This window comes from Chinchilla lanigera, unplaced genomic scaffold, assembly GCF_000276665.1.
Source record: "Chinchilla lanigera isolate Chin_1 unplaced genomic scaffold, ChiLan1.0 scaffold00024, whole genome shotgun sequence".
In the NCBI taxonomy this organism is placed as follows: Eukaryota; Metazoa; Chordata; class Mammalia; order Rodentia; family Chinchillidae; genus Chinchilla; species Chinchilla lanigera.
Genome location: NW_004955425.1, coordinates 21,627,158 through 21,643,935, shown reverse-complemented (window position 1 = coordinate 21,643,935; position 16,778 = coordinate 21,627,158).

Genomic DNA, 16,778 nt, shown 5'->3' with positions numbered 1-16,778 from the left:
GCCCGCGGTCCGTCAGTTCTCCCCCGCCCCTAGCGGCGGCCGACGGGCGGGGCGCGCGCCGCTGCTCTGCCGGCTCGTGGCCCGCTGCCTGGCGATACAGTCCCCTCCGCGCCCCTCGCCGACCGCCCGCGCTGTGCCTCCATCCTCCACGCAGGAGGACCTTTAAATAGCAACGTCAGCGCGCTCTCGCTGCCTGCACGTCACCCGCCGCTCACGTCACCGGGGGCGGGGGGGCGGGGGTCGGGATGATGTCACGCGACCGGAAGTACTGCTAAATTAGGGAAGGTGCGGAGGGAGAAGGGCTGGTCGGTCTCGTCTGTCCCTACCTGCTTGCTCTGCTTCTTAAAGGCCAAAGCGCAGGAGACACCCCGAGAAGATTCGAAGGAGGAAGGGGCGGGAGGTGCAGAGTTCCTTGCAGCAAATGTGCCAAGCGCGAGTGAATCATTCATAGCAACAGCCATCTCTTTGGCAGCAGCGTCCCCGGGATCCGCGAGCCCCCGCCGGCTGCAAGGTGTGGGAGGCCGAGCCTGGTCGCCCGCGGTGCAGACGCTTCCAGCCAGACTTGGGGAAAATCGCCTTCACCCTAGGACCTGAGTACCATTGCGGCCACAGCCTACTTGTAAACGTACTTTTTTCTCTCTGATTACCTAAATCACGGACGAGTAGAGTCGAGTCGTGGACAGTGTTAAGGAAGATGGTAACTAAAGTGGAGGAAGGCCAGCGAGTGATCAATAAAATGTTTTCATATTTAAAATAGCAATGGTCTGGCATGGGATAATGAGTCAAATTCAAATGAAGCAGTTCACTAAGATAATTATGATCATACCCATAGCAGATGGCAATGAACACTCATTTGTGGTTTAACAAGAATATGAATTGCAGTCTGAAAATTAAGAAAAACCCCAAATCCTTTCTTATTAACGAACATTTATTTTTGTCTTTAATAGTTTTCACTGTTGTAAGTACAGTATCGTAAGTATGTTGTTTTTTTATGAGTAGTCAGCTATACGTTTGCAGCCATCTGTGTATTTGTGTCCATAAAAAATGAGTGCTCTGCAACCTGTAAGTTACTATAAAGTTTTTAAATGGCCTCATTGTTTTAAGAGTTTAAGTACATTCAAGTAAAAACTTCGATTTTATTTGACTTGATAATTAATACATGAAAATAACATCATGACACACTGCCAATGGCCATTACTATTTCAGTTAGTCTACAAATTCATTAACCATATTTTACAAACCAATGTCCAGATACACCAGTTTGACATTAGGCAAAGTATTTGAAATCTGAAGTTACCAGGAAAGCAACGACATGGGATCACCAACCTATGAAGTCATTGTTAGAAAACTGCTAAGTCAATATCCATGCAATTCAAATTAAAGGAGCTAAAATCTACATATGGTTTTCAAAGAATGTTTTTTAATGTTAAATAACTCATATGATTCTTAATTAAGGAACACTGGTTTTGCAACCGTCTGCATCAATCTTTTCTTGCTCAAGTTAGGTGCCCAAGATTAAAGGACACCAGTACAAGAAAGTTAAGACCAATCTGCAACCTTCAGGCTGTCTAATCATCTTCATATTATACAATCATAACCTCATGTGAAGCTTGAAATATTGAAATTAGTGAGGTTTTTTAAAAAGACGATAATGAAAGGTTAATAAAAGCAAATTTCTGCTTGCCAATTTGTCTAATGTATATTATTGCCATACTAATAGAAACTTGTACAAGTTTATATTTCGGACAAATGAAGCTTCTTCTGCATAATATATTGAAATAATAAAACTATCATTCTTCAAATAATGTCATTACTTGGCCCCTGCAAGTTAAAATACAAATTGTGTCATTATTCCACAAAAATTTTCTCTGCAGTTTCCTATCTGAACTAAGTAATTTTCTCTTTCCAGCTATTTCCTCCCATGTTAAAGCTCTCACTTTACCATTTTCAAACACTTCATTCGACCCTTTCAGCGCACCATCTCATTTACAGTCTTTTTTCCCAATCTTCAGCCAGTTGTCAAAACAGCTTATCAGCTGCCTTTGTACCTTCAGAATGCTAACCTTCATTAGTTTCTACTTTTCATAGTGATGCTCTGGTTTCTTCCCAGCTGTCTTTTGTCAACTGAAGATTGAGAGCAACTATTTTTTGCGTAACTCTAATGCTGTACCGTGATAGTTTCCCGAAGTTTATGTGATTACATTGGCCTACAAATCCACAGAAATCTACCTAGAATTGATTGATTTTTTTTTCCAGTTTGTGTGGGATTAGTATATGGGGAAGTACATATATGTCCATATTTCCAAAGGTATAAGTAAAACTTTGAAACACTTTATGTAATATGCAGGAAGAAAAGCTCTTGAAGCAATTCCACTAGTTTCCAGCTGTCAGAGAACCATTCTGGGGCTTTCCATCTATAAATAAATATCTTTATTCATAAAATGAGCTGATACAATCCAAATTCTGGTCATGATTTCCCAACCCTAATTCCTTTGTATGTTTTTTAAAGTTATGCACTTCCTAGAAAGTAATGTATTTTCTTTTACCGGAAAAGGGAAAAAGTACTTTAGCAGCATTTCAAATTTTTAACAGTTCCTGTTTCCCACTACACACTGACAATTTGTGGGCCGGTTTATGAATACCCTCTGATTTTAGAATCTGTAGGCGAAGGCATCTGTTTAGTTACAAAGTTTACTTCCATGCCCTTAATAGGAAATGGCGTTCAATGGATGTTCAGAGATTGGTTGCAAGGTCTGTCTTTGTCAATGAAAAGGCACTCATCAGGAAAAATTTGCAGGAAAGAGAGTTTGAATCAGATTTTATTGTTAATTGATTCACAGTAGATAATAGCAACTCCCTTTTTTTAAGCTCCTCTTTTTAATTACCAAATACCACTCTCATTTCAAATAAACTCAGAAATATAAATAATAAGTAAAAAGATAGCTCTCCGTACAATAAAAATCTCAAGATTCCTAGTTTATGACACGTAATTATGAAGAAACTAAATAACTGGCAAAGACTAAATCTAAAAATGAGGGGAAAATGAAAGAGTTGTAGGAAACAGTCTGTCCGCTGGACTCTCCAAAATCATCCCCATCCCCACAGTTTGGCTGACCCAGTGCACTTCAGAATGTGTTTGGCTTGTACAGAACCATCCTTTATTATTATTACTAATGTTCTCAATAGGAACTAGTACGCAATCTCTTCAAGAAAAGCAAAGTCAATTTAAAAAAAGAAAAGAGCAGTCTCAAGGGAAAACTACAAGTTTGCTGTCTCCACATCAGAAAGGATAAGCTTTATTCTTTCAAGAGCATCTGCAGAGTGGTGGAGAGAGAGAAGTTGGAGAATTATCCACAGGAAAACTATGATATAGCACATAGGAAATGGTCTCATAGAGCTCTCTTCTCGTCTGGTTTTTACTGTAAAATCATTGATCATTTTCCCCCTATAGTCGAAGAAATACAAATGGTACTAGACTGGTGAAAGAAGACACCAGAAAGTTCTCAGTTATGTGCTATTGAGGGCCTGGGTAGAATAAAATTAGATGAAACTGTGATACAACTCTATGTAAGTTTTTTTTTTTAACATTCTGGGGCTAGAGGACTTTTGAAAAAATGAACTGGTTTAACTTTGGGTTGTTTGGTTAGTTGGCTGAGTGATTATTTTAAGCAACAGAGAACAGACTAGAAAAACAAGCAGCTCTGCAGAAAACTACAGTAAAAAATGTGGAGTAAAGCTTGTGCTCTACCTGTGCAGTTACTTCAAATGGAATGCTGTGGAAGCTGATTGCCATGGCAACCAATAATCTTTTTCCTGAATGGGGGAACAAAACAGCCATGAGGAAAATATTTAAACAAGCTACCTCATTTTGTGACTCTTTTGGTGCTCGCTAGGATAAAAACAACACCAAAGGCATTCAGGACAGCCATGTTTACGAAAGGAAATTGCCTTTTTTTTTCAAAGAGATGAAGCCAAGGCAGAAACGCTGAACTATTTCAAAGACAGATGAGGCTCTAAGGCAGCAATTACAGAGTCTAAAGCAGAGCACACTTGCTGAAGACTCTGACACAGCTATGGCAAGCAGAAGCGATACCAGAACCTGTGCTGAAGGTGCTCCTCAGAAGAAGAGATCAGCAAGAGTCTCAGCATTTGAGGGTTTCAGCCATAATATTTTATGAGTTATTTGTGAGGCTTTTTATTTTGTTTTATTTTATTTCTTTAAATCTGGTTCTAAATTGCAATTGCTTTCAGTATTAAAAATGGAAATGATAAATATATCTGTAAGGTTTTCTAGAGAAAAAATCCAATAGGATATATTGAGATATAGAAATAGAGATGCTGACCAATCAGTAGATAGATAAATGGAAATTTATCCCAGGGTTTGGCTCATATGATAATGAAAACTGGGGATCTACAAATTGGGGAACTAGGGAAGCTGATGATACAAGTCACTTTCTATCCAAAAGGCTTGAGCACCTGGAGTTCTGATCTCGCACACAGATGACTGTTCCAGCTCCAGAAGAGAGGCAGAATTACCCTTTTATCTGCTGTTCTGTTCTAGCCAGGCCCTCCACGGATTAGATGGTGTGTGCCCACACTTGTACAGGTGGAGATTCCTTATCAGTTCGTTTGGTGAAATGCCAGACTCTTCTAGTGTTTGTCCTTGGCTCTGTTAATATGGTGTGTTACATTTACTGATTTACATATGTTGAACCACCCCTGCATCCCTGGGAGCCAGACTCATCTAGAATGATACATCTAAAAGCAATGCTTTACCAGCTATCAGGGTATCCCTTAGCCCAGTCAAATCGACACATAAAATTAACCATAACAAGATTTATTATTTTAATAATGAATGATCTTATCATTTTTATAACATATCAATAAAATTACCATTTGCCTACATTGATTGAGTCACCTGCTCCTATCTCCTATACTTATAATAAAATCCAAACACCATGCCTTATCCTAGGAGGAACTGTGTGACCTGGTCCCTGTTTTCCTTGCTTACCTTGGTTACCATTTCCTAGGGTGTGGCTCAACCTGTTATCAACTGCTAGGGACAGAAACGCCAGCTAATGGTGATTTAAGCTGTACAAATGTTTTTCTCTGGCATAACTGGAAATCTGGAAGGTAGGTGGTCCTAGAGTTCATTCTGAAGGTCCAGGGTGTCATTAGGGTCCTTTCTATCAATTCATTTTGCCATGTGCATATGCTGTCTTTTAAACCTGGCTTACCACTTTCAAGCTGTTAGAAGGTCATTGTATTTCTAGGCATCATATTCAGACAAAGAGCATTGAAGGCAAGAAGGGAGACTGAGAGATTGCCCCCTTTTACCTGTTTTTACCAAAGAGAAAATGTCTTAAAAGCCCCCTCCCAGGTTCTCTCATGTCTTGTTGCTCAGAACTGGGCTATGTGCCCATCCCTAGGTCACTGACACCTCAGTTTTCATGACTGATTTAGACAAGTGATGGTTCATCCCTTAAGTCTGAGCACTATAACAACACAATTAGAGTTTGTACAGCAAGAACAAAGGGACAATGGCTGTCTGGCAGGCAAAGCCACACAAACTGAAGCCACCCTGGTATCCTCGTGGCTCTTCAGATAGGGCAGGCTTGTTGCCAACACAGGGCCTTTCCCTGTTTGTGCCTTCTGCCTGGAGCATCGGTGTCCAAGATCTTCACATAGTGCACTACTCTTCAGCATTCAGTCCTGTGCTCAAATTACTTCTCAGAAGGCTCTCCACACTTCCTTCATAAAATATCTACATATCCATAATTGCTAATCCTCCACTTAACTTGCTTTATTTTCCTCATAGTACAGTCAACACTGTCTAAAATAATTGCATAGATTCATTAGTTTATTTGTAGGCTACATCCCCTTGAAGGAGAATTTTGTCAGTCTGCTTTGCTAACCCATGTCTAGCACACAGTGGGTGCTCAATAATGTTTACTGGGTGAATGAATTGCTCAGATTTTCAGTTATCCTTAGGTAGAAATTATTTGATTGAGAGAGTTCTTAACTAGTTATTTAGAATAAATAACAAAATGTGCTCTAACTAGAACAAAATGATTTAGAATAGTGGTATGCATTGCTCACAAAATCACTGGGAGGGCTGGAGAGTCTATTTAGGGGAAGTTTCAGAAACCAGAGCTGGTAGGAAACAGGATGCTCAAATTAGGCATTTTGAGGAGTCCTTAATAAAGATGCTGCCCTTTACAAAGGGGTGCAAGGGTTAGGGATCCATAAGCGAGAGGGTAATATCTGGCTTAGCAAGCAATATCTGTGATTTTTATGCCTGAAAGGACCAGAGGAGGACACAGTGGCTGGAGACAGAGGAGGCTGTGGAAGCTGTGTCCTTTGCTCAGGGGTAACAGTCAGCCACAAAGGCCGCCCCTGAGAGGCAGCCCCAGAAAAAAATATCTCAATCTCTCTCTCCTCACACACCACACCTCAGTGGCTCCTGCTAGTGTTCATCTTCTAAAGCTGACACATGGTACTACAGATAGTCATCCTAGGGCAAAGAGCAGGGAAAAGAGTGCAGGGTGGATCTGGAGGGAAAAATGTGAGATACCTAATCCAATTATATTTCATTTGTCAGTTATTAGCTTAGCAGTTAATTTAAAGTGTGGCATGTGGGAAAACAAGCACAGTGGGAATATAAATTGCCCTTAAAGGTATATGTAAGTTTTGACATAGCAAGTCGACTTCAAGAAATATATCCTACAGATATATTTTCTCAAGTGTTCAAAGAAACACGTACAAAGATGTTTTGTTTATTTTAAAATGGAAAAAAGAGGGAACACAATTGCTAGGTCTATCAGTAGAGGACTGACTGTCAAATGCAGCTGTTTAAAAGAATGAGGCAGAGCCTTAATGCTGATGTGGAAAGATGTCCAACACTGTACAGAAGAAACTCGGGATGAATGCAGTAAGCTGTGGCCACCTTGGAGGAGGAGCTGTAGATCTGAGAATCATAGACTGGGATTTTTAAAAACAACTTTTCTCTAGCACTACTTGTATTGTTTGGATGTTTTGCCTTGAATTTGTTATTTTAATAATAAATTATTTTAACATTTTATTAAAAAATGAACAAATGTTTAAAGTAGAATACATTAATTGTAGTACATTAGTACAGGAATAAACAATTGTAGTAGAATATATTAATATACATTCATTTTCCTATTTCTTATCTTTTTTGGAAAAAGACACTCAAGTGTACAAAATACATTTCTAAAAAGAAAAAACCTGGAATAAGCTCTTTTATTGGAAACACTAATTTCTTTTTACTCTCCATTGATGAGACCAGATCTGGATATTTTACTAAAAGATATGCTAATGAGATAGCAGAATAACCAAGTTGGTGGGGACCAAGACAAGGCCATGTGAATGTGCATGAAAGCATATGTTTAATATGTTGAACACAAAATCAAGGGGAGACATGATGGTTTATAGCCAAGCACAGATTGCAGCTGTGTGAATATGTGCTCCATGAGACAGTGAAGGACCAATAGTAAAAATTATTAAAAGGCAAGTTTATGTCCATCTGAGAAAGCCTGAAAAAGCAGTTAGATCTACATCAGTAGAATCAGTTGCCCTGAGCTCTTCTTCAGTAGATTGTTTGGAGGCACAAACTAGCTGTTCGGCCAGTTGTGGGATAACGTAGAAAATGTAGAGTGGACATAAGACCCTAGAGCCATTTTTTATTCCAAGATCTTTGGCAACTCCCTCCCACATCACAGTGGCCCTTTACCATTACTTTCTCTGCACGGACTCCTGCTAAGAACTTACCCCCTCTGGGGTTGCCAGTCTTTTTGCCATTGCTCAGTGTATTTTGTCACTTTTCTCTATTCTTCATCCTCACCCTGAAATCTGCTGAAAATTTCTACTTGCATGTTCCTGTAAGTTGAAATTGCTACAGCAAATTGAGCACTTCAATTCCCTTATTCCTTTGGGACTTTTCTTACTTCCCTACATGATAGTTCAAGCGAGACCTACAGATTTGACCAGGAAAGAAACAACAAGCTCTTCTAAAATGTAGGCAGTTTATTACTTATTCAGCTAGCAAAAGAAAGCACAGTAAAGGTGCCAGTTCTCCTGAGGTAGGATAGAAGAAACAAAATAAGAAGAAAAGAGATAAGGAAAATCAACTAAAAATTGTACTTTGAAGAAGACTGCAACTTCCAGGACCCAGCAGAAGATACTCTAGGTGATCTGTGTCAGCCTTCACTTGGATAAACTGAGCCTCCTTTCCTCCAGGCCCAATACACCCCAGAGTCCTCAACAACACTGCATGAACTTAATTGGCTTAACTGAGAAAGTGAAGAACAGAAACTTAATCCCAAAATAAAGAAATAGGTTGAAAGAATTGAAAGAAGGTGTAAATTACTCATTTTAAAAAACAAAATGAAGTGGGGTGTGGTGGCATACACCTGTAATCCCAGCACTCAGGAGGCTGAGGCAGGAGGATGGTTGAGAGTTTGAGGCCAGCCTGGGCTACAAAGTGAGCTCAAGGCCAGCCTGAACTGCATAGTGAGACCCTGTCTCGAAAAGACCAAAAAAAGAAAGAAAAGAAAAGAAAAAACACAATTCAAACTCAGACCTGTGAAAAGGGCTGGCACTTTTCTAGTGCGTGGGCTACTTTCGCCTGGGTGTTCCACAAAAGAGAAGCCTGAGTGTCCCAGCTGAAAGTAGCCTCTTTCTCTGTCTCTCTCTGTCTCTCTCTCTGTCTCTCTCTTTCTCTATCTCTGTCTGTCTGCTCAGGCCTGCACTGTATTTCTTTGGTGTATACTTTTAAATTTTGCTTAATAGACCCTTCTTGTGCCTTTTTCTGCTACAGGAATCAGTGAACCTTCACACTTATTGTATGGATAGGTTTAGGTTCCTTATCTCAGCTTCAGGAGCCTCACTGAAACCTGTCTGGTGACGCCATGTCCCTTGTCTATAGGAGGACACAGAAAATAGAAAGGGTTGGATGGCAATCAACATAAGTGGTAGGACACTTCTGCAGCTGAGCAGTTGAGGAGACTACAGTTAGTGTGGTCAAAGCAGGAGGTCCATGTAATAAGGAGTTTGGCTGTCCTTGCTCCTAGTTACTTGGAGGTATCCTCTAAATCCTTGGAATTTCCCAAGGGATGGAGTTTCTTTGTTATTGATGGTGAGTCCAAGGACCACATCCGATTTTTGACTCTGGATGGAAGTAGACCACACTATGACTATGTCACTAGAGAGTGTGCCAAGTGATGTCAGGCCAACCTCTGTGGAGCAGCGGAGAGACCGGGAGCAACTAGAGCTTGATTTCAGTCACATGGCTGATGATGTCAGTCAGTTATACCCATGGGAGGCACTCACACTAGCAGCTCTGGACCTGGAGGTTCAGGTGAACTTCCTTGCTCAGTAATCATGCATTGGTGTGTGGAGCAGGTGAAGTATCAGGAGGACGTGGGTGCTTTAAGTCTGGGGCCCTTGCAGGTTTTGTCCTATGTATCTCTTCAGTTGGCCAACCCTGATTTGTATCCTCCATAATAAAACTGTAATCATAGCTGCAGATTTTCCTGAGTTCTGCAAATCATTCCAGTGAAATGTGAGGGCACACTGGGAACCCTGAAGGTTTTAGCCAGTGGGTCAAAAGGTGGGTGGGCTGGGAACATTTGATTTTGTGGCTAACATCTGAAGTGAAGAAGTCCTGTGGAGACCATACCCCTAGCCTATGCCATGTGGAGTCTTAGTTACTTGCTTTATTACTGAGACAATACTCAACACTCACAAATTGAAGGAGGAAAGGTTTATTTGGCTCACAGTTTGTAGAGGTTTCTGGCCACAGCTGGTCACTGTAAGGCAGGGTAACATGGTGGAAGGGTCTGGGTGCTCACCTCATGGTGAAAGCTGCTCACTTCCTGGTATCCAGAAAGCAGAGAAAGGGTTAAGGGAGGAGCCAGGAAGGGAGATACATCCCTGTAGGTCCCACCCACAGGGACCCACTTCTTCTGACTAGATCTCATCTGCTAACAGCAAGTCAGCTATGATACCTCCTAATCCACTCAATTTTCAAAAGGCCTGCCTCAGCCAGGGGTGGTGGTGCACTCCTGTAATCCCAGCACTCGGGAGGCTGAGGCAGGAGGATTGTTGAGAGTTCAAGGCCAGCCTGGGCTACAAAGTGAGCTCAAGACTAGCCTGAACTGCAGAGCAAGACCCTGTCTCAAAACAAGACCAAAAAAAAAAAAAAAGCCTTGCCTCAGTGTGTGAGCCTTCTGGGGAATAAAACATAGGTATAAAGCATAGCATTTGGCCTACTCTGGGTAGTTAGCAGAACAATTGCAGTATAAAGGGAACAGCAAAAAGCTTCAACCTCCGCACACTCCAGGAGATGGTGAGAAACTCCGTGGGGAGCCAGGGCGGTAACTGTGGAATAGCCTTGAAGTGGTCCTCACAAGCCTTCTGTGGCCCCGTGTCCAAGGAGGATCACAAGGCCCTCTTCCAAAACTTATCAGTTCCAGGGAAGCCATACAGCTCGGGGGGTTGCAGGCCTATTTACCAACTGATGGTTGCTTTCATCAAGAGTTGCAGAATCTGAGGCCTTTGCGTTGCTGGCTGGCTTTCTTCTTTGTGCTTCATAGATGAACTTTAGGGTGGTGGTAAAATATGGACATCCTGCCTGTGTCTGCACCTTAGTTTTATCATTTAGTAACTCTGTGTCCTTGATCCTGATCCACCAATCAGTCCTTTTAGTCCAAGGGCTCAACCTGTTTCTCCTAGGTGTTTACTCACTCACTGTACTTTCCTCATCTACAAGACCATCACGTGGACTGGGTGTGGTGTTCTACAATCCCAACTCTGGAGGCTGAGGCAGGAGGCTCACTGAGAGTTCGCGGCCAGCCTGGTCTATACAGTGAGACCCTGTCTCAAAAGACAAAACAAAACAAAACAAAACAAAGCAAAACATCACATGGCACTATCATTTCCTTTCCTGAGATGAAGATACATACATCTTCAAGGCCCTAGTTGACATCTTTTTTTTGACATCGAAACAAACAAATGGTCAAAGAAAAACCATGCTAGCTTGCCGTGACTGTTTTCTTGGAGAACCAAGACTTTAAGCAAATTGCTAAGCCTCTTGATCCCTAAATTTTCATACTTGTAACTGGAGAATAATTGTTCTATCCCTGTAGAGCTTGGGGGAGGATTTAGTGAATTAGAATAAACAAAGCCTTTACAACAGTTCCTGGCACACAGAAAGCACTCAACAAATATTAACTATTTTTAAGCTTTTTGTTTGTTTGTTTGTTTGTTTTTTTGGAGACCGGGTCTCTCTATGTAGTTCAGGTTGACCTTGAACTCACTATAATCTTCCTGCCTCAGCCTCCCAAGTGCTGGAAATACAAGCATGCGCCACCGTGGCTGGCTTATATTTTAAACTTTGATAGGTTATTTATGTACAATGACTATATATCATTGTAAATAAGAAGCCAAAACATGAATAAAAAATCAAAACTATCAAAATTCTATTTGTGTAATTTCATTGTATTTTTAAATTTTCAGCTAGACAAATTAGTCACATTTGTGCTTATCATTGTGATCTGTCAAAATTACCACGTAGAAAACAAGATAGAGAAATCATTTGAAAATTTAATTTGAATATCTTAGATGAATCTATCTATCTATCTGTCTATCTGGCTATCTATCTGGCTATTTATCTATCTATTCAAACGTACTTGAAATGCCCCCATTACCTATAAAATAAGCCAGAGTTAACATTTTGGTCTCATTTATATTTAAAAGTAGTACATTAAAATGGTCATCATGTTTTACTTCTAGATAATGAAATTTTGTATATTTCTTTATAGCTTTATAAATATTCTAAATTTTTCCAAGTGATCATATATTACTCAGAAAAATTTACCTTTAATGGTAAAAGTTTTTTTAAAATCAGCATCATTTTGGACTGAACAAAGAAGAAAGTAGAAATAGAAAGGATTTAAGACTCCAGTAACATGAGAGACTGCTTCTAAAAAATTCTGAAATTATATTTTCATTGGTTTTAACAAGATTTACAATCTTCTAACAGTGCAATAGACTAGGCACACAAATAAATTTCGTTAAGGGCACCAGAACCAGCACATCAACCTTCAAGACATTCAGCAATGTGTCCCTGTTGAAAAATAGTTTTTTTTATAATTCATAATTGTGAATGTTCTCCTAACAGGGTGAGCTGAATTTGTAATAAAATGAAAATATTTTAAAAATAGGAATTAGAGATGATTAAAGATAAAGATAAAAAAGTATTTTAATGAAACTCCCTTTTGTTATGTTAATATTAATCACGATAAAATACAAACATGAACTTTAGGAAGATTAGTAAATTCTTATATTAAATAAGGATGTTACGGCATGGGGTATGGAGTCAGAAAGATTTTGAGTTGAGGTCTCTCAGTTCAGATAGGTAGCACTAGGGAGGTTATTTAATATCCCCGAGTCTCAGTTTCTCAGATCTTAAGATGCAAATAAGAATAGTACCTGAGGGTTGCTATAATAATAAAAGCACAAAACCCCAGCACATAGTAAATACTTAGTAAATTTATTTTTTGTATATTATTTGTTTTCTGTTTTCTGGTGTGAACATGGCATTCTTTTACTTCTTTTAGTATTACCCGGAAATCAGCTACTGTCTTAGTTCATTTTCCGGTCACTGGAACAAATTACCCAACACCCACAACTTAAAGGAAGAGAATCTGTTTTGGCTCATATTTCAGAAGGGTCAGTTTGTGGTCAGTTGGCTTGAGGGCAGAAATGACATGTCAGAATGGAAAGGCAGAGGCAAGTTGCTCAACCCATCAAATCCAGAAAGCAGAGAGAGAAGAGAGGAACTGGAACAAGAATATACCCTCCAGGTTCGTACCCTGTGACCCACCTCCAATCAGACCCAAACTCCTGACAGCGTGATTAGCCATGAACCTATCAGTGGATTAACCCATGATCCCATCACCTGACAAAAGCCCCATCTCTGAACACATGAGACTTTAGGGGACATTTTACATCTAAACCATAACCACTGCCTGAAAGGAACTACAGAGGGCTGGGGGTACAGCCCAGTGGTGGAGCACTTGCTTAGGGTGTGTAAGGCCCTGGGTTCAATCCCCAGTAATGGAAAAACGATGGGAATTATATAAATGTAAAAGAAACTTTAGACTATATAACAATTAGGAAAAGTGATTTAAAAACTATTCCAAAATGTATTATATTTTTAAGAATAAAAAACCTGTAAACCTTTTACACAGAGGCATACCATACTAACTCTATGATCTTTTTTGTTTTTCAGACTGGGTGTTGCTATGTAGTTCAGGCTGGCCTTGACTCATTATGTAGCCCAGGCTGGCCTCAAACTTGTGTGATCCTCTTGCCTCAACCTCCCGAGTACTGGGATCATAGGCATGTGCCACCACACCCAGCTTTCTATGATCTTACCAAGTGTGAAAGAAATACAAAACAAATGCCCTGCCATATTAATACAGAATCTTTATTCTTCATGCTCAGTGATTTCTGAATCATTCTAAGCTGCTATATTGTAATGCCTTTCATTTATAAACTGGCCTGTAGATTATCATTCACCTTGGATTCATCATATAGGTGCTGAGGTAAAGTCCTGACCCAGTAAGAATGACTTTCCTTGCATGAAGGCTTATGTCACCCTTCAAAACCCATTGGAGGTCTCAGTCAAAGTTGGCCTCAGAGCTTGCCCATGAGTTAATGAACACTTCAAAGTATATTAAGGTGCCGGACTATAACTTTTAGCTAAGCCTCCATGAAATGTTTACCCGTAAGGGCAAAGCCTGTCTTCAGAGTTCTCCTACCCCATCCCACTCTTATTGGAAGGCTTCTTTAGAATCACAAAACATCCCACAGTTGAGACCCAGAGAGAAAGTGAGCCACTTCTGTCCTTGGGCTGGAACTTACGTAATTTAGAATGGACACTAAGATTTCCATTATGTGATGCCTTTCCCTCCCTACCGCATCCCCTGAACTCTAAGGGTTACGAACGTGCACCACTGCCTTTGTATATTTACTCGAATCTTCCACCTTCGTTGTTAGCATTTACTTAGAAGATCTCAGTATCATCCATGGCCCCGGTATTATGTCTTCCAGATTTCTTTACACAAACTTTAAATATATGTATCCCATCACTGAGGCCTCTCTGCAACCCTGTCTTTTGTGCTTCTCCAGGTTAAGATGTGTGTTTTGACTCACATATTCTCTTCATTTTAAGCCAGTAACCTATCCATATTTTTTAAAAAGTGCTGTCAATCCAGTGATGAAACAATCTTTAAAGTTTCTTATTTAACATTAGGAAATGTCTTTGAATGTAAGGATTTGGGGGAAGTCTTACATCGTGAAGTTCACCTACTAGTCTTCCTTTAGCACAATAGTCCCTTTTTCCCTGAAGAAGTCAGAACGTTTCTCCACAGGCCTCCCTTGCAAACTGTGGTATCTTCCCACAGGAGACTGTTTTTATGTTTTTCAGTGGTCCCACTGTAGCTGAAAATGCCCTATCTGCCAGCCAGTATACTTTAGTTTTTGTTAGTTGCCCAGATAATAGTTCCTAGTACAGTTCCTGTTACCTTTGTCTCCTAGAAATGGCTGGTCACTGTGATACGTAGCTGGTCACTATGATCCAAATTGTAAAAACCAATCAAACACAGCCAAGTACTCTGTTTCTGTACTTCCTGCTTACAGACTCTATAAAAATGCTAGCCCACCACTGCTCAGGGCTTGATATTTTGGGAATGATCCTGATCAGTGTCCGTCAGCGTAAAATCAATCTGCCTCCAAATCCTGGTTGACGTTTTCAGTGTTTCTATTTGCCGTAGCACTACCCCAAGCCCTGCCCGACCCTACGCCATCCTACCCTTTAACTATAGATCAGCTAACTGGTGAGTATAATGGACCACAGCTATTCTGCAATTATTCTTTTAGGTAGAATTCCGATAGGCAATCCATCAGCCCCTGGAAAGTTTGCCACAGCAGAGTACACAACTTTGCTAGCAATTGCAGTTTGCAACTTGACGTATTTTTAGAAACCTAGGTAGATCGAGTTTTGTTGATTCATCCCTTTCTAGTGTGTTAACTAGGTCCTGGATACTTCCCCCTATGCAAAGGAAATATATCATCTTTATCTTTATAATAACATAATATAATTTTCTAGGAATCAAAATGTAATTTACTTTTCTGCAAACCTGAAACATCTGTAAAATAACCTATTGTTTTTACAATCATATAATTTGGAAGTGAGACTCTAGATAATCTATCTTTAGTAAAGATGGAGCAAAAATAAAATCAATTCATTTACTCTGTGATGACTTTCATAGTCTTCAGTTAAGCAGTCCTCAGTTTTTCACCTCAGTTAAGCAGTTTCCCTCATTCTCTACCTCACTTTTTTGGAGTTATTTAAATATTCTTAATTTAGAGTTCACTGCACAGTGCTCTCTTTTGGCCATTTTCTATGACTAAATTATCACTTGATTCTAAAAGGAAACTAGAAAATTTAATGATTATCATATAATAGCTTTATTTCTTGAGGATCCACTATATGATAAGCATTATGCTACACATTTCATCTATATTTTTTCAGTATATTAACACCAATGCTCTTTTGCTAATTAACTGGTGTAAATCCAGCATTTCTAGAAGCATGGGGAGCTGGATTATGGTACAGACTATGGTATGGCTCTGCCACACCAGTTGTTTGATCAACAGCAAGCAAGTGGCTTAACTTGTGGGAACCCGTTAGCTGTTAAATAAATGGTAGATTACAAGACCTTTACATCTTCTATTCAGTGGTTCTGTTTCTGTTCATATTTACTAACCCCTATAGGGTTATGAATAGGCATGAAAATAAAGTTTCAAAAAGTAAAAATAAATTTAAAATAAAATTCATATGAAGAGAACAGCTTGATGTTATAATAATTCCTCCCCAAAGGAAAATACATGGTTGTTGTATTATTTCATTTTACATCTCATACCACAAAGAATCCAGAAATGCTCACTAAGCAGCCAGCACTTATGTTTCAAGGTGGTGGTGGCTATGTCAGTAAATGAATTTTATTCATTGCCACAGTGGTAGATGTAGGTACTGATTTCCTGGCTCAGCACTGCAAAAAAGTTGACTAAAAGAGCATTTATTCTCTTTATTCAGTTTATCTTCAGAGAGATTTAGAAGAGAAAATTAACATTATGTCACAGCCTGAATTTGGACGTTAGATTTCACTTTTTCTTAGATAATTCGATCCTAGGCATCTCCTATTCCATAGGTAATGATCAGCCCTTTTCCTGGCCCTATTTAGAGTGGAACCCCTCTATGCTAGTTATTTTGTCAACCAGCCCTCACCACCTCTGTTATCCTTCTACCCTTGTCTGCCCTGCTGTGTGTCTCAGAAGGCTGAAAATTGCTGACTACACCTCCATGACTTTAAGGTGGTACACAGGAGAGCTGAGGGTGGAAAGGGGCATTTCTTCCTAGCTTCTAGATTATACCGTGGGTCTCACAGTAGCTGCATTACATTACAGTTATGTTTTCTGCCAGGCGGTCTTTCCTCACCAGCTCTAGCTCTCACTTGATTTTATTTTTTTCTTTGTCTAGCCACAGGATGAGGGTGGGGGCAGTCTGCCTTTGTACCTGGTCTCTACCATATTTTGTCATTTTTCTTAACCTTACCTATGTATATGTATAGTCATTTCATTAAAGTCTCTTTATTCAAACAATCAAGGATAAATTTTGATGCTTCTTC